Consider the following 27,967-nt stretch of genomic DNA (forward strand, 5'->3'; position numbering starts at 1 on the left):
ATAAAGTAATAAATGGGGAGAAGAGATAAATCTTCCATGCAGAAGAATTCCAAATAATTTGTATAGATACTTTACCCTTGAGATTTTCCTTCCAGGGTATACAGTAAGAAAGGAGGAGAAACCTGACAAATAACCTGTAACTCCAGTCTTATGAGAAAAAAACATCAGATAAATCCCAATTGTGGGACATTCTACAAAAATAATAGTACTCCTCAAAACTGTCATAGTTATCAAAAATAAAGTCTAAAAAAATGTCTCAACCAAGAGGAGCCTAATAAGACTTTATGAGTAAATATAATGTGATGTCCTGGATGGGATCCTGGAACAGAAAAAGGACCTTCGAGAAAAAACTAACAAAATCCAAATAAACTGTGGACTTCAGTTAGTAACAGTGTATCAGTATTGGCTTATTAATTTACTTATATATCATACTAAATATAAGATTTTAATAGTGGGGAGACTGGGTGCAGATGGGTCGGAACTCTGTACTCTCTTCTGGAGTTTTCTGTAAATGCACACCTGTTCTAAAAAGAAAAGTCTGTTAAAATTTTTTAAATGCCAAAACAAATGGGAAAAACAATTTCACAGACAGGCCCAGTTACGGATTTGAAAGGAAAATGACAAAGCATTTTGTTAAGGCCTGTAAAAATTCCACACAGAACGTGGCTTAAGTTTGAACATATGTCACTGCGTAGTTGAAAAATGAAACTGGCAGTTTAACCCCAATTGTGACACTTCTAAATACATTCAAATGGAGTCATTATTATTCATCATCAGCGTAATATTTTGGTTTTCCAAGATAGCAAAATTGTACCATTATTCCTGTTTTAAAGCCAATGTCATGCTTACAGCCACCACTGCCACCTTGACTCAACTGGCTAATCCAGCTGTCCAGTTCAATCAGAAAACCATCCATCAGCTGTCAGACTGGTGAAACAGTTACGCATGTTTTCGGAGCCAGAAAGGCAATCATGTGGTGAGACTTCAGAGCTTCACTGTTGTCCAGAGTCCCGATCTCGGGACTCGTTCCCTTACTCAGTGTCCTCGCATGGAAAACTTCATGGGGGAATTATAGGGTAATATTTTCAAGACTTGGAACAGTGAGGTGGTCTACAATTACCTTTCTGAAAAACAAAACAAAAATCCCTTTAAAAGCATTTTTAAGAAAAGAATTATGCTAGGGTAGCCGAGTAGAGAGGACGCTGAGGTTTCTGCACTGAGTCAGGTTGTACAAATTGCGGAATGTTCCCCTCTGTTCAGGACATGGTTTTCCTCCCACACGCCACTTCCGACATCCACAGATTCCGTCTGTGGGGCCCTGCAGAGAACTAGAGGAATCGTGAAAGCAGAGAAGAAGGCCTGACCGCAGGAGAGTAGGGAGCAGCACCCTGCTCAGCTCTTCCCGTCTCCCCGCTGCTGGGCGCAGAGGGACACGCACCCCAGGGCCCTGCCGGTGCCCTTGCCCAGCCCGCGGCCAGGCCCCACTCACGGGCTCACATGCCTACCCAGACCCTGCACCATCCCGCACAAAACCCGACGCCTGGCTGTGTTGGAGACCACCGGGGGGTGGGATGGGGATAGCTGCCAGTGTATTTAGCCTGGAAGGCAGAGCGTGCCGTGGCTTCGCTGGCTGAACCAAGAAGCAGGCCCCACGTCTGACACGGAACCCAGCAGCCTGCGTGCGAACTTGAGACGGGCCGGGGCAATTCGGGGTGAGTGGCTCTCGTCACTGCGGGATCCACACGTGGGAGCTAAGGAAGCCCCGGGTGCCAGCCTGGGGACCGCCTGGGGACCCCCTGCGCGGCGGTGCCAGGGCCCGAGCACCCGGGGCTGCGCTGGGAGCAAGCTGCCTCCTCTCAGCTGCAGCCCCGGCCCTCGACGGGTGACCCCGGGGCTCCAGGGTCCCTCACCCCCCACCCCTGCGGGGTTCCACGCGCCAGGAGTCCAGACATTATTCTCCCCTGCCTTTCTCCCAGGCTCGTGGCCTCTTTCCCTGTGTCCTGGGGGTGCCTAAAACTAGCTGGGGGACCCCCAGGGGGTGACAAAGATGCCTTTAGAAGCAGGGCCACCCCGGCGTGAAGCAGGCGGCCGGAGGACCTTATCACATGCCTCTGGCCCTGAGAGGCCGTCAGAGACGGTGCACTGAGGAAGTGTAATGTCACATGCGACACTTACAGGAAGCCCTCAGAAGGGTGCAGGGGAACTCGAGAACTTGGCCCTCCGGCGGATTAAAACAACACAGGTCAGTGCTTTCTTCTCCCCCCAACCCCGAAACAAATTTCACAGCCGCTCTGAAGTACCTAACTGGCTCCTTCTCCTTGAATTGGCTTTTTTTTTTTTTTTTTTTTAATCTATATAATGTGGAGAAACTGGCTCTGGCTTTGGATGTGGGAGGCCGGGCAGAGCCGGGAACTACGCTCGGTTAGGGGAACAAAGCTCGAGCCATTATTGTGAAAATGAAATTCTCAGAATCTCTTGCTTCCCTCTTTTGCCTTTAAAAAAAAAAAAAAAAAACCCAAACCTCCCGCCGTTCGCAAAGTAGTATTTCATGGAATTCAGCTTCGCCTGTCCTCGTGTCTACCGGTTAGCACAGATCTGAACAGGGCACATCAGCTTGCGTTCGCGGGGGTTGCGGGGCGGTCAGAGGGCGGGAGAGGGTCCTGGGATCCGGGTGGTGGTGACATCGGGCCGCGAGCCCCGCCGCAACCGTGTGTTGTTTTTGTCTACTTTTCATCTGGTGGAACAAATCTTCTGGCTTGTGTTTCCTGTTAAAGCAATTTCTCATATTTCTATAAATTCTTAGTTCCCTTTTGTATTCTTTTTCTGCCCTCTCCCTTTCTTCCTTCCCTTCCTCCCCACCCCCCTTGCCTTCTTTTATGAACATAAAGTGGGAGTAGAGAAGAAGGGGTGGGGGGGCAGCTTGAATGTGAGAGGAGGAAGTCCCCCCCACACATACACACCACAAAACGCCCCCCAGCTGGGCAGGGCCTGCAGGAGCCATGCGGCGGGACCCGCACCGGAGCCTTGTGCCTCCAGCCCGTGCTTCCTGTCGGAAGGAAGGTTTGAAGAGTCTAGAGCGGGACCGGAGGGATGGTTAAAGCCTTGGAAATTAGAGCCAAGTGCTCCAAGGGTAATTCATCCAATGGCCAGCGAGGGACACCTTAATAAAGAACTGCAACTCAACAAAAAAGGCTTTTTACACAACGGCCTGCTCCCTTCAGACCTGTAGGAAAAAGAAGAATGTCTCAAATATGAGTTCAAGGGGGGCAGGGGGAGTTTCTACATCCTTGGACTGTTCTGGAGCACTAGAACAGGTAGTCAGAGAGCTTCCTCAGCCTTTTCCTGCATGTTTTTGAGAACATTCTAGATAGAGTTCTTCTGTGGCTGTGTGCCCATGTTGACAGAGGTGGTGGGGAGAGTAATGAAGAGGGGTTGGGCTGGGGGGCTTCTCGTTCCGGCCAGTGTGTGCCAGCCCAGTGTTGTCCAAAGGTCTGCACTGAGCAAACGGCAAGGGGGCGAGAGGTCAGTGGGGCCACGTGTTGTTTCTACCCCAGGAAGGCCAGATAACCAGGTCAGTGATGGAAGAGAAAGATCATTGTTGACGATATCCTCAGATGGCCACATTTTTTTCAATTTTTACGACCATGTTGTGCAAGAAAATGGAGGGGAAGTTGACAGAGTAAGGATGGATTCCAAGTCGGAGATCTCAGCCCAAGTGGTTTCAGAAACCCTGCCCTGGCTCTGAGAGGGGCAGCCGCATTTCCACCAGGGCTAGTGGTGGAGGGGAGGCTGGACTTTATTGGTGTTTGGAGCCCTTTGCACAAATCAATGCCTGGAGGACACACACACACACACACACACACACACGCTGGGGAACCACAGCGGGAAAGTCTCTTGCACATGGCACTTGGGAGCGCCCCTGACACCAGAAAGAGGCTCACGATTTTGTGGTGGCTGGACATCCCTAGAAGGAGCACTTCTTTCAGTTTTGTTTTGCTTTTCTAGTTGGTCCTAGAGCTTTGTTGTTCAGGGAGTTTTGTAACCTGCTGCACATAGTAGAAAAGGGGCTTTTTATTTTGTTACAATACTTTCCAGATGGACCCGATGTCTCTTTTATTAACGCATCCTTTCAAAAGCTGTTTCCATTTATTCTGGGTGCATCTGTTCTCCCCCTAGCCATTTCTCACCTCTTTCTCCAGCTTTTCACATTCACTGTGTTCCTTTGTGTTTGAGATACAAGAAAAGGTTTATAAAGTGCCGTTATTTTGTGGTGAGCCCTAAACCTGGAAGCAGATCTGGGGAAAAAAAAAAAAGGATATGGAATCATACCGGTTGGTCAATCATGTTGGATGGTCAAGGGCACCTGGAATATTAAACTAGCTTAAGATTTTTAGATAAGAATCACTGCCAAGTTGCACTGAGTTCACTTTGAAGGTCAAGAGCAAAGAGAGGTAAGTGGTCATCTTTTCTTTAGAGAGAAAATTGTGAATTTTATGGAGAAGGAGGACTGTGAGGGCATGTGCCTGAATTCTCTAAGTAAAAGGAAGGAGGCTGATTTTGCACAGTCCTCTTCTCCCAGGCCCCAACATCTAGGCAAGCCTCCTGTCCCCAGAATCCCAGGTTGCAAAGTGACACTTCCGAGGTAGCATCCACAGATATTGGGGTTGTCTGGGCTTCCAGAGGTTGATGTGCTGAGATATACAAAACATTCACGTTAGTAGGGAAAAAAGAAAATAAAAAATGAAACTTGGATGAGTGTAGCTTTTACCGTTGAATTCATCATTGGTCATCTTCTTGAGTTGTCATCACCGAGTCTGGCAGCCCAGTCCTCTGGGCCATCAGAGAGATGTTTCTGGGTGTGTGGAAGGTATTACTGTTGTCATCACCATCCTACAGGGAAGTACTGCGAGCCACAGGTTGTCGTTTGTTTTTAATTGTGTCAAAATAGACATAAAATTTGCCATCATAATCATTAAGCGTGTATGTAGTTTAGTAGATGGGAACTCTGTACCCATTAGGCAACTCCACCCTATTCCTATTTCCCTCCCCTACCCTAGCCCCTGGCAACCATCATTCTACTTTTCTGTTTCTGAGTTTGAACTCAGAAACTCTAAGTATCTTGTATAAGTGGAATCATATAGTATTTGTCTTCTTGGGACTGCTTTATTTCTCTTAACATCCTGTCCTCAAGGTTCACGTGTGTTGTAACGTGTGTCAGAATTTCCTTCCTTTTGGAGACAAATATCCTGTTATATGGATATACCACATTTCCTTTATCCATTCATCCATAGTTGACATTTGGGTTGCCTCCACCATTGGCTGATGTGAACCATGCTGCTGTGAATTAGATATGCAACAATCTCTTTGAAACCCTGCTTTTCAGTTTTTTTGTATATACACAAGTGGTATGGAGGGATCATATGGTAATTCTGTTTTAAAGTTTTTGATAAATTGCCTTACTGTTTTCCATAGCAGCTACGCCATTTTACATTCCCACCAACAGTGCACGGAGATTCCGCTTTCTCCACATCCTAGTCAATACTTGTTATTTTCTGGTTTGTTTGTTTTTTCACAGCAGCCATCCTAGTGGGTGTAAGATAATATCTCATAGTTTTGATTCACATTTTCCAAACAATTAGTGATGTGGAACATCTCTTTATATGCTTCTGACCATTGTATATCTTCGTTGGAGAAATGTTTGTTCAAATCCCTTACCCATTTTTAATGAGGTTATTTAGTTTTTGTTGTTGAGCTGTAGGAGTTCTTTATATAATATAGCTATTGGGGAACCATAGATTTTTAAAGTATTGTACGTGCAGGTTCTAATGTCCACCTCATCTGCTATGAGCCAGTTGCCTCCTGTGGTGTACACCCTTGGAAAAGACCATGAGTTTCAATAATATGATCTTTTTCAACAATATGACTTTTATCTTGATTCTGAAATGCTTTGCAGAATCTCAGTCATTTTCAACTGATAAGCAGTTCAGTTTTTAAGAGCTGACAAGGACGAAGGCAAGGAAAAGAAAGGGAAGAGAAGAGATAGCATGGGGTAGTGCTGTTTATTTCCCTCCATGATTTATATTTTTTGGCTACATAATCTCCAGGAAAAAGCCTTCTCCTCAATTCTGATGACTAAAACCAGATTTCATGCAGGAATAAACACACTTTCTGAGAATCATCCAGTAATTATGTCTTCTTATACCACCCTCCCTCCAAACCCACAGACTTGAAGATACCTCAGATTACAAGATCATTATCATTTTCCTTCATGAATGCCTCAAACAAAATGTTGTATTTTTCTTCTGAGTAGAGGACCCAAAGAGGACTTGGGCTGTTGTCCTGGAAAAGGAGCCAGAGCAGTAAGACTATTCTGGAGGCATGGTCATGCTGTTTATTTAGATTACAGATTTTCTGGAAGGAAATGGTAGGGAAGATGTGATGGACAGCATGACACATTGCTGTGTGGTTCTTTGGCTGGAGGTGCTGTCTTCTAAATAAAATATCATTAATGCTTATGTATACTCTGACACTTCTGATTGATTTTTCACTCTGCCCCACCCCCTTTAAAGATTTTTATTTATTTGAGAGTGTGCTTGAGCAGGGGAGATGAGCAGAGAGGGAAGAGGGGGGAGAGAATCTCAAGCAGACTTCACCCTAAGTGCAGAGCCTGAGAGAGGGAAGGGAGGGGCCTCGATCTCACGACTCCAAAACCATGACCTGAGCAGAAACCCTGAGTGGTCGGTCGCTCAACCAACTGAGTCACCCAGGCACCCCTCACTCTGTCCTTTCAATTTCCCTCCATTTTCTTCATCAGTTAGCAATTTGGTGCTGTTTCCCCCAAAGAGCTTCTTAGTGTCTCTCTTCCCACTAAAAAGGCATGAACACAAGAAAATGACAAGAACAGTTGCATTTATTTAAATAGTTTATGAAAGGACAGAGAAAGCTTTTCCTCAAACATAGCAAGCTGGGAAAAGATGAGTCCTTGAATGGAACCTTATATGGTACAACCAACACAATTGATGAGGCGCCCATTCTTGGCTTACGTGACTATGCCAATCCCACTAGGAGGTATTCATACATCACTAACACTGTAATTTCTCAATACTAATTAGAAGTTACGGCTTTGACAGTAACTAGCTAGATACTTAGCAGAGTCTGGTCTGTTTTGATACTTTCTGGTACGAATTAGGCTTCCTTTCTACTTTTGTTTGTGTCTGGATTTTAATAATATGTCATATTTTAAGCTCACACATTGTATTATTTTGTAATCCTAGCATGGCTTAAAAACAAAGAGGTTCTTTTTTTTGTTTTTTTGTAATCGGATACATGTTTACGTACGCCCATGCATGTACACGTACAGATATATATATATATATGTATATATGTATATGTACATACACATATATATATATCTGTAATTTTTGTAAATAGGGTAAAAATTCTTTCAGGCACATGTTTTCCTCAGCTAAGTCATTAGATGATATCTTGGAACCTACAATTTTTTGGAATGTGCAGCTAACTCTAGGCGAGGAGGTTGTGCATGTGTTACGCCTCTAGATTCATTGGGAGGGCTTGCTAACGAAGTGCTACTCTTTCAGCAAATCACTGATTTAGTAAATGGTGGTTTGGGGCCTCTTCTTTGATTCCCAGGCCAGCTGTTGACAGGTTGGGTCTTCCTCAAAGGCTTGAAAGACCTGCAGCATGACCCTGAGTCCTGAAGCCTGGGTGTAGGACCCGCGGAGGGGCTGCTCAGTCCCCACCAGCTTGCTGCACAGAAGGCTACACGGGGAGCTGCTCGGGGAGGGGAACTGGGTTCCACTCCGCCTCCTCACTGCGGTGTGGCTTCCCAGGAAAGGCCCCGTTGCGTCAGTCAGCTAACTAAGTGAACATTCCTGAGGAACTGCCACCAGGGCTTGGCCTAAAGCCTCTCAGAACGCCAGCCACATGGGCCTTTGCTCTTTCTCTCCTCCGGCCAGTCTGTGCCCGTCACCCTGAGGGCCAGGCCTCTGCTCACCTGCGTGCATGACCCTTCCTCCTGCAGCCCTGGCTCTCGGCTTTTTGTTCCTCTTCCCCAGAGCGTTCAGTAACCGTCCTGCAAAACAGGGACAAATCAAGACTGCTGAGCACAGTTGCAGAGAAATAATGTTGGAGAGGTTTTATAGAGGAATAATAACTGGGGAAAGAAAAAAAAAGTAACGTTGCTACAGGATAAATCCTGACCACTCAGGAAGAGTCCACGGTTTACTTTTTTAAAATCTTCTCTTTAAAGATTCAGAAAGAGGGAGCAGGAGGGGAGAAGGAATTGAGAAGGCCAGGGGATAATTTGCTCTGAAAGACAAAAATGTTGGGTTATTCAAAAACTATTTCTTTTTTCCTCCTAATTCGGTGCCAGGAACATCTGGCCTGGGAGAAGTTTAAGGGAAAGAGGCTTTCAGATGCTGTTGCCGTTATTTAAAACTTAAAGGGGTAGGTAAGAAATAGAAGCCTAGGTTTTTCCCAGTGGAAAGGACCTTCAAGAGTCCAGTCTTCTCATTTTTAGGTTTGGAAGCTGAGGTCCCGAAAGGTGAGAGGTGGTTTGTCTTTGTCGAAATAGCTAATTAGTGAGCACTGTGAGCACAGACCAAGGCTCCGGACTCCAGCACAGGTGGGCAGCTGCAGTGCGGAGAGGCCCCAAGTGCTGGGAATCTGGATGTAGGAGCCCCTGTGGGGCACCATCTACAGGGGCCAGACTCAGGCTAAGTGGGAGCAGCTCGAGAAACGAGGGGGCTTGGGACACCTGGTGGCCCAGTGGTTGAGCGTCTGCCTTCGGCTCAGGGTGTGATCCCGGGGTCCGGGATCGAGTCCCGCATTGAGCTCCCGACAAAGAGCCTGCCTCTCCCTCTGCCTGTCTCTGCCTCCCTCTCTGTGTCTCTCATGAATAAGTAAAATCTTTTTTTTTAAAGGCCCTTTTGGATACTGATTGTTTTATGGTGTTTTTTGGGGGGATTGTTTCCCTTTTTGTGGAGAAGGCATTTTCCCTTAATTCAGAAATATTATTGAGCACCTTCCTTGGGATCTGTCATTCTAGTTGGGGATATGGGCAAGAACAAGAAATTTAATAAAATACTATGTTATGTGGTATCCTCCAAGGTTAGAAAGTAGTGATTCTGTGGGAATAGAAGTAGCGTGGTGAGGAGAAGGAAGCAGGAGTGCAGTGGATGTGAGCGTGGTCAGGGTGGCCGTCGTGGAGAAGGTGGCCCCTGAGGGAAGACTTGGCAAAGGTGAGAGAGCGGGCCTTGCAGAAGGATCCCCGGGGCAGAGCACGAGGGCCTTGAGGCAGGGGTGCACCTGCCGTATTCAAGGAATACCAGGAGCCGCTGTGATGAGGCCAGAATAAGTGAGGAGGAGACAAGGGGAAGGTCAGATTCTGAAGGGCCGTGTAGCATGAAGAGCCTTGGGAGGACTTCAGCAAAGGGGAGGTGACGATCTGGCTTTACACTCAGCCTACCGTGTTGAGAATAAATGGTTGGAGAGCAAGAGTAGAAGGTGCAGACCAGGTGGGAGACTGCTGTGGGCCTCCCGTGAGAGCCGATGGTGCCTTTGACAGGGGTGGGGCCTTCGACACAGGCTGTGGTGAGGAGCAATTAGAATCTGGTTTGTTTTTTTTTAGATTTTATTTATTTATTTATGAGAGACCCAGGGTTGGGGGTTGGGGCAGATACACAGGCAGAGAGAGAAGCAGGCTCCACACAGGGAGCCCAACGTGGGACTCGATCCCAGGACTCCAGGATCATACCCTGGGCCAAAGGCAGGCGCTAAACCACTGAGCCAACCAGAGATCCCCGAGTCTGATTATTTTGAAGATAGAATCACAAGATAACTCTGGGATTGAACAATAATGAGCATTAGAGAGGAGTCCAGGAAGACCCCAAAGAAGCAAAGGGAGAAGGAAAATGGCATCTGGCTGGCAGGCTCTCAGTCAAGCAGGTGGATTGGGGGAGGTGGGGAGATATCCAGGGTTTAGCTTGGGATTTGTTGGGTCCGAGCTGTCTATAGACAGACGTGCAGATGTGAAGTAGGCAGTTGGATATGATGTCTAAGCGTAGGGGTTAGAGTCCTAGAAGAATTTGTCTTTCTTAATAGTCTTAATGGTTTCAGATTACTCCTCAATGCATCCATAGCTTCTGAAACCCCTGTCGAAATCGCAGAGCGGGACTCTGCATAGGATTTCTGGGACTGAAACGAGAGAATGTTCACCTGGGTTCACCCAGGTGAACATGCATGGAAGTGTCAGGATTTTTGTTGTAGGATTTTAGCTGCTTAAGCCACAGTGATTCCACAATTATTTTGAAGGAAAAAAAAAAAGTTAGCAAAGTGGGCAAAAATGAGGTTTATTTTTCCAAATGCTCACTGTCCAAACAAATCAAGCCTTTCTTTGCATATGTGCCAAGGCTATTGGAGAAAATATCATGGTTGTTTTCATCTTTTAATATTTATGTGAATATTATCCTGATAACTGAAACTACGTTAATTGTAATTGAGACAGATATCAGCTAGTTAGCCTGGGTAGCTCAGGTGGTTAAGCGTCTGCCTTCAGCTCGGGTCATGATCTCGGGGTCCTGGGTTGGAGCCCCTGTTGGGCTCTTTGCTCAGTGGGGAGCCTGCTTCTACCTCTCCCTCTGTCCCGCCCCCTGCTTGTGCTCTCTTTCTCTTTCTCTCTCTCTCAAATAAATAAGTAACCTTAAAAATAAATATGAATGAATGAATCTATGCTAGCTCTTTTCTGGGGGAAGGAGGTATATGCTATCTTCATTCAGTAGGGAGGATTCTGAGTTCTTAGGAGGTGGCTCTAAGTCTGTGCAGAGCTTACATTTTGACCTCTAAATTCACTTTCTGTCTGCTTTTTAGTCAGCTTGAGAGAACAAAAAGGGTCTATTTTGAAAATACCTACACTGGCACACTGGAATAACGCTGGCCGTTCCTACCCCAAACAGAGACTAAAAGGCTTTTATTCTCAATCTTGTGCTCAGTGTTTAAGAACATCGGTCAAACATGTCTTTGTCTCATTTGTCCCCTGACCAGCCTGTGAGGCCGGAGCTGTAGGAGATGGACATTGCCTCAGAGAGGTGAAATGACTGGTCCACAGCTCACAGAACCAGAATTCAGGACTGTCTGTATCCAAATCCTCCCCTGATCTACTCTCCAGAAACATGGGGCAAAGTAAAACCAACCAGAGCATTTTAGCCAAATAATACAGACCAAGAGACAATGCAGAATGACCTCTTTTGGATACACCTAAAACATGGGGCTCCTTTCAGGAATTTCAGGTAGTTGCTGAACCCATCCTTGAAATGAGAGTGTACATGGAAAAAAGTCTCTTTTTTTTTTTTTTGTCCTGTACCCCATACAGTGGTGTGGCTTCTTGGGTGGTATGACACAGATGGACAGAGAACATGCCTCTCCATCAAACCCACAGGGAAACACCCAACACTGTCTTTCATAAGAGGCCGTTGGTGCCAACTGGGCCTGAGAGTCAGGAGACTAGAGCCAGCCTTGAGGAGACCTGAGTGGGGGATTCCAGGAGCCTCCAAGACCTCAGCTCCAGGCTCAGAGAGGAGGGCTGGGCTCTGTACCCACAGTACGAGCCACCTGGAGTGCTGAAGGGTGACAGAGTCAGCTGCCACACAGTAATGCTCCATGGGGGCCCTGGGAGGAGCAACTCCCACCTCAGCGGTTCATATCCAGGCTGCTTGCACTGGTACAACCATGCTGGTTACTAAAATATTGAGAAGTTTCAACATCAGTTGGCGAATCACCAGCCTCAGACACTCGACACTTGTGTGTACCTCCAGACCCCAGGACCTATCTTGTTATTCAACAACTAATAACTAGTGTCTAGCACAGCATAGGGTGCTCCAAGACTGTGAGACATCTTTCCAGTTGGTTAGTGACAATGCCTTATGGGTTGGTAAATATTTTGAATATAACTCCTGTCCCACCCTCAATAAAATGGAACACTGAAGGCATTTCATTGAGTAGGTGATGCCAAATTTTATTTGGGGTACAAGAAGGCAAAATTTAAACCTGTAATTGAGTCCCGTGGTCACTGGTTCTCCAATATGGGCCTCTTGATAGCATCCCAGGCTATTCTTCACTACCTAGAAGGAAAATCCCTACAGTGGTTATGAATCGAAAGGTAATAATAAGCATAGGTCAAGAAAATGGCACTGGAGACATAATTTTGATTCATGTTTTCCGAGGACCCCAAGCTTAAGAAGATTGAATTTTGCAGGAACACAGCATCTCCCTCTACTAGCTTTCTACTCAGTCCTACCTATCATTAGAAAAATGGTTATTACTTTAAAACATAGCTTGTTTGTTCCCATAGATCATTTGGTGACCACCTGCCCAGAGGAGGTGAAAGGTTCATTATATGAACCAAGCTCCACTAATCCTAATTTATTGGTGCCAAACACTTGCCTTTTGCAGCTGTGGAAACGGTTTTTAAAGTCAATTTATTCCTGAGCTGGACTAACAGTACCTCATGGTTTAAAAACAAACAAACAAAAATGGAATCTTTTTCAAACACAGTAAATGCCCACACATACTGGATTCCAGGGGTGTGTGAGGAATCCTTGTGCTCATCTGCAGAGCATCAAACTGATTTTTAGATGGTTCAAGATAGGCTTCATCCTTTAACACAGGAGTTTTTAACCTAGTCTGTGAGGTGAGTGGAAAAAATAATGCATCTTTATTTTTATCAACCTCTAACCAGTTTTGCATTCCCTTCTATTGTGAATGTAGCCCACAGACTGCAACAGTATTAGCAGCACTTGAGGTATCATCACCAATAAAAGTCATAGATACTTGATGTCATTAGGTGGTGGGCTGCTTCTAAGAGGGCCCCAATGATCCCTACCCCCTAGAATTCACACTCATATTAAATCCCTCCCTTTAAATGTGGGCTAGTTTTAGGGATTCATTTACAGTGAACAAGATGCAGCAGAGAGGGTAAGAAGTCACTTCTGAGATTTAGTTATAAAAAGGCTGGTGTCCATCTTGGGGACTTTCTGGCACTCTCTTGCTCGCTCTGGGGGAAGCCAACTACCATGTGATAAGCTGGCCTGTTGAGAGACCCACATGGCAAGGACCTGAGGGAGGCCTTTGACCAATAGCCAGAGAGGAACTGAGTCTTGCCAATACTTAAGTAAGCTTAGAAGCAGATTATCCCCTACCTGAACCTTCAGATGAGAACACAGCCCCACTTGCCACCTTGATTGCAGTCTTGTGATAGATCTTAAGCCAGAGACACTCAGCTAAGCTGTGCCCATATTCCTGACCCTCAGAAACTGTGACATAAATATATTTGTTGGTTTAAGCTGTTTAGTTCTGGGGTAATTTTGTTGCATAAGAATGGGTAACTTATACCACAAGTAGTAAATAGTCTTGAGACCTATACATAGTATGGTGAATATAGACAACAATATTGTATTATAATTATCAAACTTGCTAAAAGACTATAACTTAATTATTCCAGCTACTAAAAAAGAAAGGGAAATTATGTAATGTGATAGAAGTACTAATTATTGCTATAATGGTAGTCATATTACAACATATAAGCTAGTATATTGTATACCTTAAATTAATACAGTGTCATATGTCAAATATCACTCAACTCAAAATGAAGAAATAACTTATATACAGTTTAATTTCAGATATATTCAAATATTGTTTACCCTCATTTTTACTCCAAAATTATAGTAGTTATTAGACTGGCCACTAGATACTACTGTTTAGTGCATTAAAAAAAAATAACCACATGTATTAATTTATAATAAATCTGTTTTAGCCCTTTTGATGCCATGCATCCCAGTCTACCAATTCTTATCTCTCAAAGCCATCAGGCTTTTCAAATAGTTCATAATTTAACAAGAAACATAATGCCTCTTAGGAGGGCCCCACACTAGGTGTTAGAGTTGTTTCTGCCTTGTGATGTTTATAGGTAAAGCCCAAATCCCAAACTTCTCAGCTCTATAACCTCTGAAAAACTTAAGTGAAGATATAACATCCTTAGAGGCAGGGCTGATACCAAAAATATCTAACAGCTGGTAGGCATGAGTGCTCACCAGTCAGAATAAACACCAGCCTAAGAAACATCCAGTGTCTGTTGGTCTGCTTGTGGGAGCACGGGGGTTTGGTGAGTTGGGGTGTGCGGCCGGCATGTTTTGGCCCTCTCTCCGAGCAGCCTTGCTCTCTCACTGCCTGTGATGCTGGCCTCCCCACTCTTCCCAGGAGGCTGCTTCAAGCACAGGCCCAGCTCATGTGTCAGCCCCTCTGTGAAGTCATCCATGGCCATTGCTCTGCCACTGCCATAGCACCTCGGGCACCCCGTGCCCGCCCAGTCACGTGGGTTAGGATTTGTTCACATGTCCTCCCGCCTGCTTCTCCCCAGGGTGAATCCCTCATTTCTTAACTTGGTTCTCTTCCCCCTGCTACCCCAGCACCTAGCACAGTGCCTGGCCACAGCAGTATATTCTTAGCAAATGTTGGCTGGAAGGGAGGATAATCGATCAATGCTAAGTATTTTAATGGTTCCAGGAAGAAAATATCTTTTCTAGACTGGAGCCAGGGATCTTCAGAGTAGAGCGGTACTCACTTGTGAGTTTTTGCCTTGGTCAATAAACCAGTTTATTCTCACTTGTGTCGTGAAGATAAAACAGAATTTAGAACGATCGTGTTTTCTTTCCCAAATATTTTCTTATGCTATTTTTCCCTGTAGGTGTTTACCCTGATAACAATGGTCTGTTGCTTCCATCAGGTTATCAGCCCATTCTACAGAAATGACTGTGGGTCAAGATAGCTAGTTCTAGTTCAAAGTCGAATACATTACCCGGGTCATTTAACCTCTCTTAGGTTTGGTTACCTTATTTATAAACTGAAACAGTTTGCTCAGTGATCTCTAAAGTACTTTCCATTTCTAAAATTCTGAGGTATTTTAAGGCTTCAAGGGCTTGAAGTAAGGGACTGCTGATCATAGGCTCATTTTGCTCTTGTTTGCAAGTGGCCCATCTGAAATTTTACTGAGGAACACAGTTTAAATTTAGGCTCCGATCTGTTCTGACCCACTGAAGAAACCAAATTGAGATAAGGATTTTCTCTCTCTCTCTCTTTAAAGATTTATTTCTTTATTTGACAGAGAGCACAAGTGGAAGGGGCAAAGGGGTGGAGAGAGAAACCCAAGCAGACTCCATACCGAGCATGGACCCAGATGCAGGGCTCAATTTCGTGACCCTGAGACAACGACTTGAGTCAAGACCAAGATTTGGGGCAGCCCAGGTGGCTCAGCGGTTTAGCGCCGCCTTCAGCCCAGGGCGTGATCCTGGAGACCTGGGAGCGAATCCCACGTCAGGCTCCCTGCATGGAGCCTGCTTCTCCCTCTGCCTGTGTCTCTGCCTCTCTCTCTCTGTGTCTCTCATGAATAAATAAATAAAATCTTTAAAAAAAAAAGACCAAGATTTAGAAGCTTAACTGACTATACCACTCAAGTGTCCTGATAAAGATTTTCTTTTTTTAAAAGATTATTTATTTATTTATTTATTCATGCAAGACAGAGAGAGAGAGAGAGAGAGAGAGAAAGAGAGAGAGGCAGAGACACAGGCAGAGGGAGAAGCAGGCTCCATGCTGGGAGCCTGACGTGGGACTGGGTCCCAGAACTCCAGGATCATGCCCTGGGCCGAAGGCAGGCGCTAAACCACTGAGCCACCCAGGGATCCCCAGATTTTCTAAAACTATAATATTCAGTGTTGGTGAGAGTTTGGTGGAGGAAGCATTCTTTCTTGATGCCAGAAGGAGCATAAGCCTTCCCTGTGGACCACTTGCACTGTGTATCAAGAGGATTTAAATTTTTCAAACGCTGATCCAGTGCTTTTTCTATAATTTTTCTATTGCATAATCCTAGCTGAACATCTTATGTTCAATAGGTGTATAAGAATATTGGTAGCACATTTATAAAAACCAAAAGTGAGAGATAACTAAATGAGCAGCAATAGGAGAATGTTCAATAAATTTTGGTGTAGGAAATCACGCAGTCATTAAAAGCCATGTTCTCAGAGTATGGAGTGACATGAAAGGTTCACCAAAACTGGTTTCAGAAATACATACATTACATTCCTAATTTTAAAATGTTATATATGTATCAAGACTAGAAGGAAATATTCCAAAAAGTTAACAATGTGTATTTCTACCTAGTAGGATTATAGATAATTTATCTTCTTCAGACTTGAGTTCACCATTTCCCATGATACACTGGTACTATTGTAATACTGTCATAAAACAATCATTTAAAACGTATCAAAAATAAAATAAAATAAAATGTATCAAAAGCCTATCAGATGCAAAGCAGTGTGCTGGTGCTGTAGGTTTGGAAAGATGACAAGACGTGACACCTGGTGTCCGGGAGCACTATCTTGCAAGTGCTATAGACATAAATGAATACCTGTGTGGTGGGAATGAGGATCCATGCCAAGAACAAGTTGCCAACAGTAGAATATGGCGGAATGGAGGAAGAGGCCACAGTTCATGTTTCTGAGACGCCTTCCAGCTGTGCACAACACTGCAGTACCACCTGTAGGCAGATAATCTTGCAGAGCTGTTTCCAGCCAGTGTGAGCATGACTTGCTGACGTCCCCTTAGCCCAACTCTGATGAGGAATCCTGGGAAGGAAGCCATCTTTACCACATCTGTCATTGTTTTGGTGATTTTTAAAATGTGCTCTTAAGGCATTTTTTTAAATGATGAGCTTCAAATACAATCAGTATCTTATTATGCAAAAATAGAACACAGTGTGCACAAAGATGGTATATAATAATATATTATGCGTAAGGTCGTGGAGGTATGACCTGCCAGTATAACTTCTGGTAGCACCTTCTGATAGGGTGGTATGTACAGACCCAGTCTTTCTCTACAAAGTAGAAGGTTCCTGAGAGCTAGAACAAGGCTGATTCTTCTTTAGCTTCCAAAGCTCATAGTAGTTCCTGGCACACAGTAAGCATTAAATAGTTCTTGAATTAATAAATATATACTTAAGTGATTATGATTCATAATGAGCAGAGCCAAGAAAAATGTTTGTGAGACAGTAGGGGAGCGAGAAATAGAACCCCTTCAGGCCACCCTAATAGGGGGTTTTTATTATAAGGACAGGAAACCCAGGACTGCCCCCACAGAGAGGCACACACTGTGTAGAAGCATGGGCTCTGGAGCCAAGCCATTTCAGTTCTGAATGTGTCTCTGCCACTTACGAGCTGTGTAGCCTTGGTCAAGTTAGTTAACTTCTCTGTGCTCCAGTGCCATCATCATCATCATCATCTACCTAATGGAGTTATTGTGAAAATTGAATGAATTAATACTTGCAAAGGTACCTAAAATGATCCTTAGCACATAGCAAGGGCACAATAAATGTTGGCTCTTCTTGTTACTGTTCGTATTGCCACTGTTAGAATTACAGAATTATATGGGGTAGTTTAGGTACCTAGGAAGCCACGATGTGCCCTCCCTCAGTCCCAAGAGATGGATCAGCTCCCCTCGTAGGTCCACCGCTTCACTGGCTCAGCTGTGCCTGTGTCCTCTCATTGCCCTGGTGTGACCGACAGCCTGCCTGTCCCCGCCATTCCCAGTTCCGAGACAAGGAGGAACCTGACGGCCTTGTCCGAGCAGAGCTTTGTGTGCGCGGCCAGGTCACGGAGTGCTGCTCTCCAGCAGGAGGAACTGGCCTCTCTGGGGCCGGGGCCTGCCCTTGTCCAGTCGGCCTTGGCTGGGGTGGCTGGTTTGGAGGCAGCTGATCTCGGAAGGGGAAGGTAGGCACAAAGGAAGCTCTGTGATCGTGGAATTTTAAATTATTCTTCCAAGGGAACTCAGAGAATAAAGAAAGGGTAAAAAAAGCAAAACACAAAAGCAATGTAACGCTTTTGGAGCGACAAGATGACTTTCAGTATTTTCCACCTGGCATGCGGATTCATTTTCTAAGGCCTGTTCATTACCGTTCAGAACCACAACGGACACCATGTGACTAGGAACTGTGAAAAACAGATGGAACCAGTGCCTTTCTAGGCCACAGCCTTTCCACCCCCTCAACACCTCATGTTGCACTTGCCTACTTCGTGGTATCTTATTCGATCCTTTCCATGGCATGGACCAGCAGACCTAGGATGGTGTCTAAACTACACACAGAAACGCCGATGGGCCTTCTAATTATTTTCTATCACTGAATGATCCCTTTGGGAGAGCTCAGAGCGGGGACATTACTGTCACATGGTGCAGTCCTCCTAGACCATACTTCTTTCACTCATACTTCGGTCACTGCCATGGATCTGCATCTCTTCACACCTGTCGTGTCCTCACGGTGATCAGGACAATGCTATGTCACTTCCTGCAGCAGTAATAGCAGCTGATGTTTATTGTGCCATTACTGTGTACTAAGGATCATTCTAGGCACTTTTACTTTCACTTCAAGACCACCCTAGCACTTGAGTTGAGCCAAGCCTGGTAGAAATGGCCATTTGCTCCAATGCCTATATAGCTCTGCGTGAAGCACACAGCAGGAAACAGGTAGATGAACCCTTAGGGGAGTCAGTGCTCATAGACTACGTAAGAGCATTGTTCTTACTGGGTCATCTCTCGTTTCCAGATACCTATGATTTAGTATTTCTTTGGGCCAGAAAATAACACTGGAAACATTGAACAGAAAGCATTCTATCCCTTATTACCCAATGTGTTTTTTCCAGAGCAGCCCAAAAGGTTATGTTGGGTTTTATGAGCTGCAGAGGATTGCTAACTGGTGCCCCACCACAAAAACAGCAGAGCTTGGAGCTGCCCTTGTGAGTCGGCTACTGAGCTGAGACAAAATCTCTGCTTCCTGTGCCCAGCTTGAATATAAGAGCCAACACTTGAAGAAGGAAAAGCACCATTTAAAATATTTTAATTGTCACCACATGTGATCTGGGTACTGAATGTTTTGAACTAAAAATCTCACTACCCAGTTGAAGGTCAACAACACACACTTCTGATGTTAAAGATCATCACTCTTTCCTGTCTTGCCCCTCACAAAAATGGAAATAAAATGAAATAAATAGGTGTCCTGCTGTGAGGTGGATTTCCCCCAAATGAACCAAAGGGCTTTTGGGGCTTCCAATCCAATTAGTAATAAAGACTTCCAAATAGCAATACAAAATAGGGCTGAAAAAACAATTTAAGACTTCTGCTGACGCATCTAGTGATCTTCTCAGCTAAAGTTTTTTGAAAATAAAATAAGGATCCTTTTAAGATTTTGGTAGCAGTCATCACCTATCTTCTTAGAAAAGTAGCTGCTTTTACAGAAAACTCCAAATGGTTTTCAAAACCAAATATAGTGTGATCTTTGTTGATGATGTGCCCACTTAATTTGAAGAATATTTTTAAATGCCCCAAAGTTGCAAATTCAATATTGGTCATTTTAGGGATTGTAGATGAATTTCAGCCCAAAATTAATGTAGGAGACAAATGATTTAGATGTCCTTCTCCTCTCTTAGCTCTGTATAGACACCATTGTGGAGAGAGGAGCCATGGGAAGACTTCAGTGAGGGAGAGACCATGGCTCTCCCAGAGGCTCAGGATTAGCTTCCGATCTGCCAGTGGCTTCAGGAAGGGACATCAGGCTTGCCATGTCAGCCGAGGTCCAGGGATGTTGCATGGAGAGAACAGTGTGAAGTCCTTTTATATACATGTCATTCTGTGTCTGAAGCATGCTGGGGTGGGTTATCTTCTGTAATTCCATCCTGACCCCAGGATGGATAACCCTGCGCTTTCATCTCCTTTGGCACCACACAAAATCACTAGATAATCACCAACCTTCAGTTTTCCGGCATGCGTGTGTGGCTATGGCCAAGGTAAACTGATCTCTTGGGTTTATTTTGAGTTGAAATTAGCTGAGCTGTTTGTTTCCTCTGAGCCATATACAGATGCTTTTTGAACTATCTTTGTGTTTGAGGGATTTTTTTTTCATGGTATCAGCACACCACTTCCTCCAAGTCATTATTTGAAATAGTTTTGCAGAGGAAGATATTCCTGCTGGCCACGAGCCCACGCAAGCAAAGCAATGACTGAGGGGATGGCAGCAAACCTTTACTAGTGTATTTCATGTTTGCGCATGACTTCATGAAACAGCTTCTGATCCCCTGAAATTTGGCCGAGAGGGTGGGCTGGCATCTGAGCTTACTAGTAGAAAACTGTGCTCTGTTAACATCAGCCATTGGCTCCCCCATTTGAATGATTCTCAAAGTTTAGACTAAAGTAATGTCCTCAGATGACCCTTTGCCTGCTCTCTTCCTGAGAATTCCATGGAACTCTTTTGAATATGGATTTATACTTAATCTTTGATACTTCCAGATTCTCTGGTCCTGACAAATTTTGGAAAATGCAAAGCCATGCTCAACTTTCTTTTTACTAGACTTTAAAATTTTTTTTAATGAATGACCTTTGAATGTTGATACACAAATATATACAGTGCTTTCACTAACATGTTTTATAAATATTATCCCCTTTTCTAAAAAAGTCATGAATTTCTTCTGTCATGAAGATAGTAATATCTTATATTATCTCAAAAGTAAATCCTAAACCTTTAAGTACTATTATATTTATGTTAAGGAAAATGAAACTAGGGAATTCAAATATATCACCTTATTAATAATCTTACCAAGTTTATGGTGTTCTTTATACTCCCAGACTTATGCATTAAAAAACCGATTTGACTTTCATTAAATTCTGTTTTTTATATATATTTTTAAACTTTATTTGGTTAGTTTTGTAAAGATTTTATTTATTTATTTATTCATGAGAGATACAGAGAGAGGCAGAGACACAGGCAGAGGGAGAAGCAGGTTCCATGCAGGGAGCCCAGCATGGGACTCGATCCCAGGACCCTGGGATCATGCCCTGGGCTGAAGGCAGACACTCAACCACTGAGCCACCCAGGTGTCCCTGATTTTGCATTTTTAAAAGTATACTTGCTTTTGGGGTCGGATGGGAGGAGGAGTTACACTTAAGGAAAATAACCACTGAGTTGACTTAGTCTTTCATGGACTTTTTTTTTTTTTTTAAGATTTACTTATTTATTTGAGAGAGAGAGCACATGAGCATGGAGGAGGGACTTGGGGGGAAGGGTAGAGTGAGAGAGAAGCCTCAAGCAGGTTCCTCGCTGAGTGCAGAGCCCCACAGGGTGCATCTCACGATCCATGAGATCATGACCTGAGCCAAAATCAAGAGTCAGATGCTTAACCAACTGAGCCAGCCAGGTGCCTCCGTTTTCTTTTTCGTGGACTTTGTTTCTGTAAGAGTCCAAATTCTAGCAGCGCAGTAATGAGTACCACTTACTTCCCTCAGGAATATAGTGTACACTATCTTGAGCATTTTAGAATACAGTCATATTATAATTTAAAACTTTTTAAAAAGCTGCATTTTAATTTTTGATTTCAAGATTTTATTTTTACATAATCTCTGCACCCAGTGGGGGGCTTGAACCCACAACCCTGAGATCAAGGATCACATGTTCCACTGACTGAGCCAACCAGGTGCCCCTTAAAAGCTGCATTTTAAAAACTGATGCTACCCATATCACAGATAGTAATTTTTTTTTATTATTTATAAGATTTTATTTATTCGTGAGAGACACAGAGAGAGGCAGAGACCCAGCAGAGGGAGAAGCAGGCTCCCTTGAGGAGCCTGATGTGAGACTCGATCCCAGGACTCCGGGATCAAGCCCTGAGCCAAAGGCAGACGCTCATCTGCTCGGCCACCCAGGCGTCCCATCACAGATAGTAATATTTAATGAATCTAGAGTAACACATGTGTTGCTCTTGTTCTCTATTGCTTAAACTTTTATATGATGCTTATGTCTATAAAGATTTTGAGATACTTCATCTTTTTTGTATCTCTCAGCATTTTTAAGAGACTCTCATTTATATTTTCTAAGATATGAGGGGGGAGAAAGCAAAAGAAGAAAACCATATTGTTGTAATCAGAGGTTGAAGAGAATTCAGTAGACACCACTAGTGAATAATAGAAATGTGCCTCCCCAGAGCATTTTGCACGAGGTAGGAATAAGTCGTGGATGAATAGAAAGTTCTGTGTACAGAAGCCTTTGTATTTGGGAAAATGAACTTTCACATCAGTCATCTTCATACTGGTTTTCCATGAATTCCCTGCCGACAAGAGTTGGGTACTCAGTGTTTTCTGTGTGGCATTCAGTTTTGCTGAAACTTTGACTCTTGGCACGACTACGTTTCACGTCAGAGTGCCATCATCTTCTGGTGACTGAACTTGGGCATAATGATAGGAATCGTGGTTTTATTTTCTCACTTGCTTAGAGAAATCAGATCTTCCCTCAAGGCCTGTTTGCTCTTGGTTCGTTATGTGCCACCTCTGAAAACATTCACAGACTGTTACTGTTTTGTTTGCTCCTTAACCACTAGAATAAAGCAGCCTTGAAAATAAGCTCTGTCTTCCATTCCCCAGTTGGGTTAGACCACCCCAAAGGGCTTTTGGGCATCTTTTAAGTGCCCTGAAGAGAAGTTCTGCTCTCCGCAGTGGAGGATTTTGAGACAAGTGGCTTCCCATCCTTCTCTAGGAACGGATGACAAGCCAGTTGACTGGCAATGAGCCTCTCCAGGTGAATGAAAACAAAGCAGTGAGCATAAAATCTATTTCTCCCTATTCCCTAATCCTATTTCTCCTTAACTTTTAGGAGAAACTGTATTTTTAGGAGGTTTCTGGGGCACTTTTTTTTTCTGAATTTATATTCATCGAATCTAGTGATAATTGGAACTGCACAAAAATGCAGAGGTACTCATGATTGAGAATGAGACTAGCACAAATTGAGTGGACCAATGCCAGCTTTTTGACATAATCCTAAAGATATTTGAAAACTAATTGTGCGATACTATAAAACAGAGACTCTGAAATTGCTAGTACTTAGTTTTTCTCAGTTAGCACATAGGGTAAATTCTTCATTCTCACATTGTGTTCAGTTATCCCTCTATAAACAAAAAGAGCCACTTTACCTGCTATGCTTCCTCCTTTACCAAGTAGCACTAACAGAGGACAAGTTTGGTTTACTTAGTAATAGTAACAATAGCTGACGTGGGGGGCGCCTGGGTGACTCAGTGCTTGAGCATCTGCCTTTGGTTCAAGTTGTGACCCCGGGGTCCTGGGATCGAGTCTTGCATCGAGCTCCCTGCATGGAGCCTGCTTCTCTCTCTGCCTGTGTCTCTGCCTCTCTCTCTCTCTCTCTCTCTCTCTCTGTCTCTCTCATGAATACATTTTTTAAAATCCTTAAAAAAAAGAAAAAACCCAAGTTTACATTAAAAAAAAAAAAATTAGCTGACATGGTTGAGTGGTTAGTATGCTCCAGGCACCTTACCATCTTCTGAGTCCAGCAGAGAGAACTGTAGGAAGTGAAGGAGAGCCTTTGACTTGGGAAGACCCAGTGGAAAGGAGGCCAGGGGAGGTCATGCCAGCCCAGGTCCTCAGGTGAATCATCAAGTAGAGAACAGTAGTTCCTCTGAATGACCTATGCACAAAGCTGATTTTTATCACCAAGATTTTAATCATTAAAAAAAATTCTAAATTAGATTTTACTTTATCCAAAAAATTTGCTTAATGGCCAGTGAAGACAGCGAAGATAAAGGAAGCTTGGAGACTCATTGGGTCAGCCTACATTACTCCTCAGTTCCTGGGAACTTTAGTCTTGTGAAAGATGGAATGAAGTGACTCAGGGTCATGATGATTATTCTCGGTACTCAGACTTTAGGGGTATTCATGCATGCACGTGTGTAATAACAATCAGGACATTCCTACTTCTTCCTTTGAGGCAGGGAGAGAACTGTAGAAAGATGTGCCCAGATGTCCTGCCCCCTCCTTCTGATATGGGATGGAGACATTTCTTGAAATGGTGAAAATTCTCACAGGCCACACAAAATTGGCCACTGTTGCCTTCTCAGAGAATTCTTTTGTAAGCATCTATCTATTGGGAACAGAGGCCGTTCTTGATTTATGAAATTTGCTTTATCAACACACAGAAATAATCACTGCTTATCCACCTAGCCCCCTAATGATTAGAACTTTTTGTTTTGTCTATGAAAAGTCTTGGAGACTGGAGTAATCTTTAGAATCTTCAGAAGTGGAAGAAATAAGGAAAAAACTAATGCCTTATGATTTAAAAAATCCAAATAATAGTCGATGGAGAAAAGTATACTAATAATGGAGAAAACAATAGACATATGAAATACTGCCAACCTCACTAATAATAAAGGCAATGAAAATCAAAACTGTCCATACATACAATTTTCATCTATCAAATTGGCAAAGATTTTGAGAAGTAATAATAATAGCACATGTTGGAAAGAAATGAAGTAGGTACTAATGGGAAAAGAAATGCTACCACTTTGAGGAGATAGTTTAACAATATGTATCAAGATTGTTAGAAGAAAAAATGTCATATCTTCCTTTCTAGCAACTGTACTCTAAAACATGGGTCCTGAGGAAATAATCTGAAATGACCACAGATATTTAGATGCAAAGCTATGAACATGGTAGGATTTATAATAATGAAATTGGATGCAGTTTAAATGTTAAACAATGAAAAATAGTTACCTAGGTAATAGACTGCACATAAAATGAAATATTCAGTGATTAAAATTGCATTAGGAGGGGCACCTGAGTGGCTCAGTGGTTGAGCATCTGCCTTTGGCTCAGGGCGTGATCCCGGGATCCTGGGATTAAGTCCCACATCAGGCTTCCTGCAGGGAGCCTGCTTCTCCCTCTGCCTGTGTCTCTGCCTCTCTCTGTGTCTCTCATGAATAAATAAATAATATCTTTAAAAAATAAAAAATAATAAAATTGCATTAGGAGAATATTTAATAATATGAGGAAATGTGAAAAAAGGATATAAAACTACATGTATATGATGTCATATTAGATAAATACACAGAGAGGAAGAAAAGACTGGAAGGAAATTCCAAAATGTTAACTGGTTTTCTCTGAGTACTAATGGGTCATTTTAAAAATTATTTCCATTTTTGGGGACGCCTGGGTGACTCAGCCATTGAGCATCTGCCTTCAGCTCAGGGCGTGATCCCCCAGTCTGGGGATCAAGTCCTACATTGGGCTCCCTGTGGGGCATCTGCTTTTCCCTCTGTATATGTCTCTACCTCTCTCTCTCTGTGTCTCTCATGAATAAATAAATAAAATATTTTAAAAATAAATAATTTGTATTTTCTGAACATTTCCATGTTTGAAGAAAATACTAAAGAAAAAGATATTGAAGTGAAAGAAGGAAACTATGAAAGGTAGGAGAGACTTAAGGAAGTTATGCCCAGACAGTGGGACCCTGCTACAGTGTCTCCCTCCAGCCAAATGTATTCTTTTATCTCAATACAAAGTCCACCAATTCAACATCATTTGAATTAATAGCTACTCTTTCTTTCAAAACAACCTGATTTCCTCCTTCTGTGTTGGTGAGATCATCTTATCCTGGGGAAGAGAATTATGACCTTGGGATAGGAGCCACTCAGGGTCCTGAGTGGGGTCAAGGGAAATTGCAGGGCAGCCTAGGGGAAGCGGGTAGAGGCCGAGCCGGGGGCACACCAGAGTAATGAGCCCCTCTCCCCCCCCCCCTCCCTACCCCACCACCTCTGTGTCCTTTCCTTTGAAGACTTGGAACTGAAGAATCAGTTTAGTCACATAATGAATTAAATAGACTTTTGTGGGCTGGCCTGGCAGCAGGCCCTCAAGTATGTGTGTATGGAAATGATTCTCAAATCGAAATGCCTACCCCCCTCCCCAAGGACTTTGGAGTGCTGTGCATTTACATTAGAGTTGGCCTGAGTTAGCCTTTCTTCAGTAGTGATCTTTTGTGAGGCTACTTTGTATAAGATGAACTGGGCCGAAATGAACACCTGCACTGCACAATACAGAGGATAAATTCATTTTCCTTTCTTTTTTTTTTCTTTTTTTTTTTTTTCATTTTCCTTTCATCGTATCATCAACTCAGATATGAAGTAAACTCCACAAGGGTGGACACTTTCATCTGTTTGATCGCTGTCATGTCCCCCCAGCAGTACTTGGCACATGATGGATAGATCATCATGTGCCATCCTAGGCGTAGGAGCCCTAGCAGTGGTCCTGCTCACTGGTTAGCCATGTGGTCAGAGACACACAGGTCGGGTAAGCAGGTAAAAAGATCATAGAAAATGTTTTTATTTCTAGAAAGCAATTCACTGTTTTGTGTTTTTCTTTTTGGCTGGAGCAGATTGGCCGAGAGGTTGAGTGGGGCCAGGTCAAGGGTAGAAAAGGCGGTGATGGCAGAGGATCAAGTTGGAGAAGCTAATCTGGAAGAAGTAGCCCTGGAGATGGAGAGGGGCCGTGCTCAGCGTGGCAGGGGCTGTTGGCCGAAGTGGACGTTATGCCAACAGCCTAGCCTATTCTTGACCTTAGCCACAGTCCCCAGACAGCTACTTATTTGCCTTGTCCAGGACACAACTGCCTCCTGAAAGCCAAGACTAACATGTCTGGGCTCTGTTTTCTTTAGGCCTTTTTTTTTTTTTTTTTTTTTTTTTAAATGGTGGTCAGGGTGTGGCAGGAAGAGGCTATTGAATTGTTGTTGTTTTTTTAAACTCTGTCCGTATATCTTCCTGAGGGTATTCCCTAAAACATAAACCACATATGGTTCTTATACCTCAAATCTTTTGGCTTGGTATTGCCAAACTAAATATTTATTTATTTAATTTTATTATTGAAGAATAATCGATGTGCAATATTGTATTAGTTTCGGGTGTACTAGTCAATATTTTTTCTATCATTTTTAAAATTTTTATTTAATTTTTTTACTTTTAAAAAAAACTTAAATTCAGTTTGCCAACATATAGCATAACACCCAGTGCTTTCCCATCAAGTGCCCTCCTCATTGCCTGTCACCCGGTTACCCCATCCTCCCTTGTCAATATTTAAATGTAGCCATGGAGTTGCTTTTTACATAAGCCACTAACTCATCATACTGTCAGATTGGTTCCGAAGCAGAATAAAATGGTCCAAGGCTGAATTAAGCAGTTTCCATGAAGCAGGGGAAGGAGTCATTTAGTCAGCAGTGAGCCAACAGAACAAAACCAAAAACCAAACACACACACACACACACACACACCCCTTCTGATCATGCCCTTTCCTTGCATCCTATTGGCCCTGCGCCCATATTCGGAGTTGAGAGAACTATGTACATGCGCTTGGTCCAGTAGGAATCACTTTCTGTTGTCTTTCCTGTGTCCTAGTAGGGTAGCTATCCCATCAGGGACAACCTGAAAGTGTTTTTCCAACAGTCTGTTTTCCCAGGCAGTTGGAGAATCCAGAGCAAGCCAATGAGAGGCAGAAAGTTCTTGGAGTAACAGAATCCCCTGGGAATCTGGGGTCATTAAAGTAGAATAAATTCTGTTTCCACCACACCACTGAGAGAGAGAAGCAGGGTCTGCTAAGAAGCAAGAGAAAGAAGCACCACGAATCTGTGACCTGTTTGGAAAGGAAGTACAAAATCCCCTCCCAGGATTGTAGGTGAGCAGCTGTGGTCCCTAGGGCCCCCTCCTCCCCTTCCTGGGCTAGAGGAGCAGAACCATTAAACTGCATCCTGACTGCAAGCACAGAAGCAATGGCTCTCAGCCCTGGTCTGACCTGCTCCCACTTTTCATACTATTTTCTGGTGCCCACTTCACAAACTTCAACAAAACTCCGTCAATGAAATAATGACTACACATAATTTCCCCCCACGTCTATATAATCTTTATCTATAATTTAAAAAAAGAAATAGGGCACCTGGGTGGTTCTGTTGGTTAAGCATCTGACTCTTGATTTGGGCTCAGGTCCTGGTCTCAGGGTTGTGGGATCGAGCTAAGCATGGAGCCTGCTTAAGATTCTCTCT

The 27,967-nt window shown here is 43.7% G+C and overlaps 1 protein-coding gene and 1 long non-coding RNA gene across 7 annotated transcripts in view; one reads left to right on the forward strand and one right to left on the reverse strand.

Moving 5' to 3' along the window:
• WIPF1 (WAS/WASL interacting protein family member 1) overlaps nt 1–27,967 on the forward strand; it is a 122,565-nt gene that overhangs the window by 42,032 nt on the left and 52,566 nt on the right. Inside the window, exon 1 of one of the 2 annotated variants that reach the window (XM_077883236.1) lies at nt 2,117–2,242. The exons of the other annotated variant lie outside the window; for it this stretch is intronic. The gene's annotated coding sequence lies outside the window, so the exon portion shown is untranslated. Of the gene's footprint in view, nt 1–2,116; nt 2,243–27,967 lie in introns of those variants that run through there. 2 annotated transcript variants of the gene reach the window in all.
• On the reverse strand, nt 2,362–14,293 carry LOC144304708 (uncharacterized). 5 transcript variants are annotated; one of them, XR_013371676.1, is made up of 5 exons: nt 14,106–14,288; nt 13,215–13,328; nt 12,064–12,137; nt 8,015–8,092; nt 2,369–2,765 (listed from the first exon to the last, which is right to left on the reverse strand). It is a non-coding gene; the product is annotated as an uncharacterized LOC144304708 (long non-coding RNA). The 5 variants fall into 5 exon arrangements; XR_013371678.1 differs by lacking the exon at nt 2,369–2,765 and adding an exon at nt 6,369–6,867 and having other exon boundaries at nt 14,106–14,289; XR_013371675.1 differs by lacking the exon at nt 12,064–12,137 and having other exon boundaries at nt 2,362–2,765; nt 14,106–14,291.

Source organism: Canis aureus, chromosome 34 (assembly GCF_053574225.1).
Source record: "Canis aureus isolate CA01 chromosome 34, VMU_Caureus_v.1.0, whole genome shotgun sequence".
Taxonomy (NCBI): domain Eukaryota; kingdom Metazoa; phylum Chordata; class Mammalia; order Carnivora; family Canidae; genus Canis; species Canis aureus.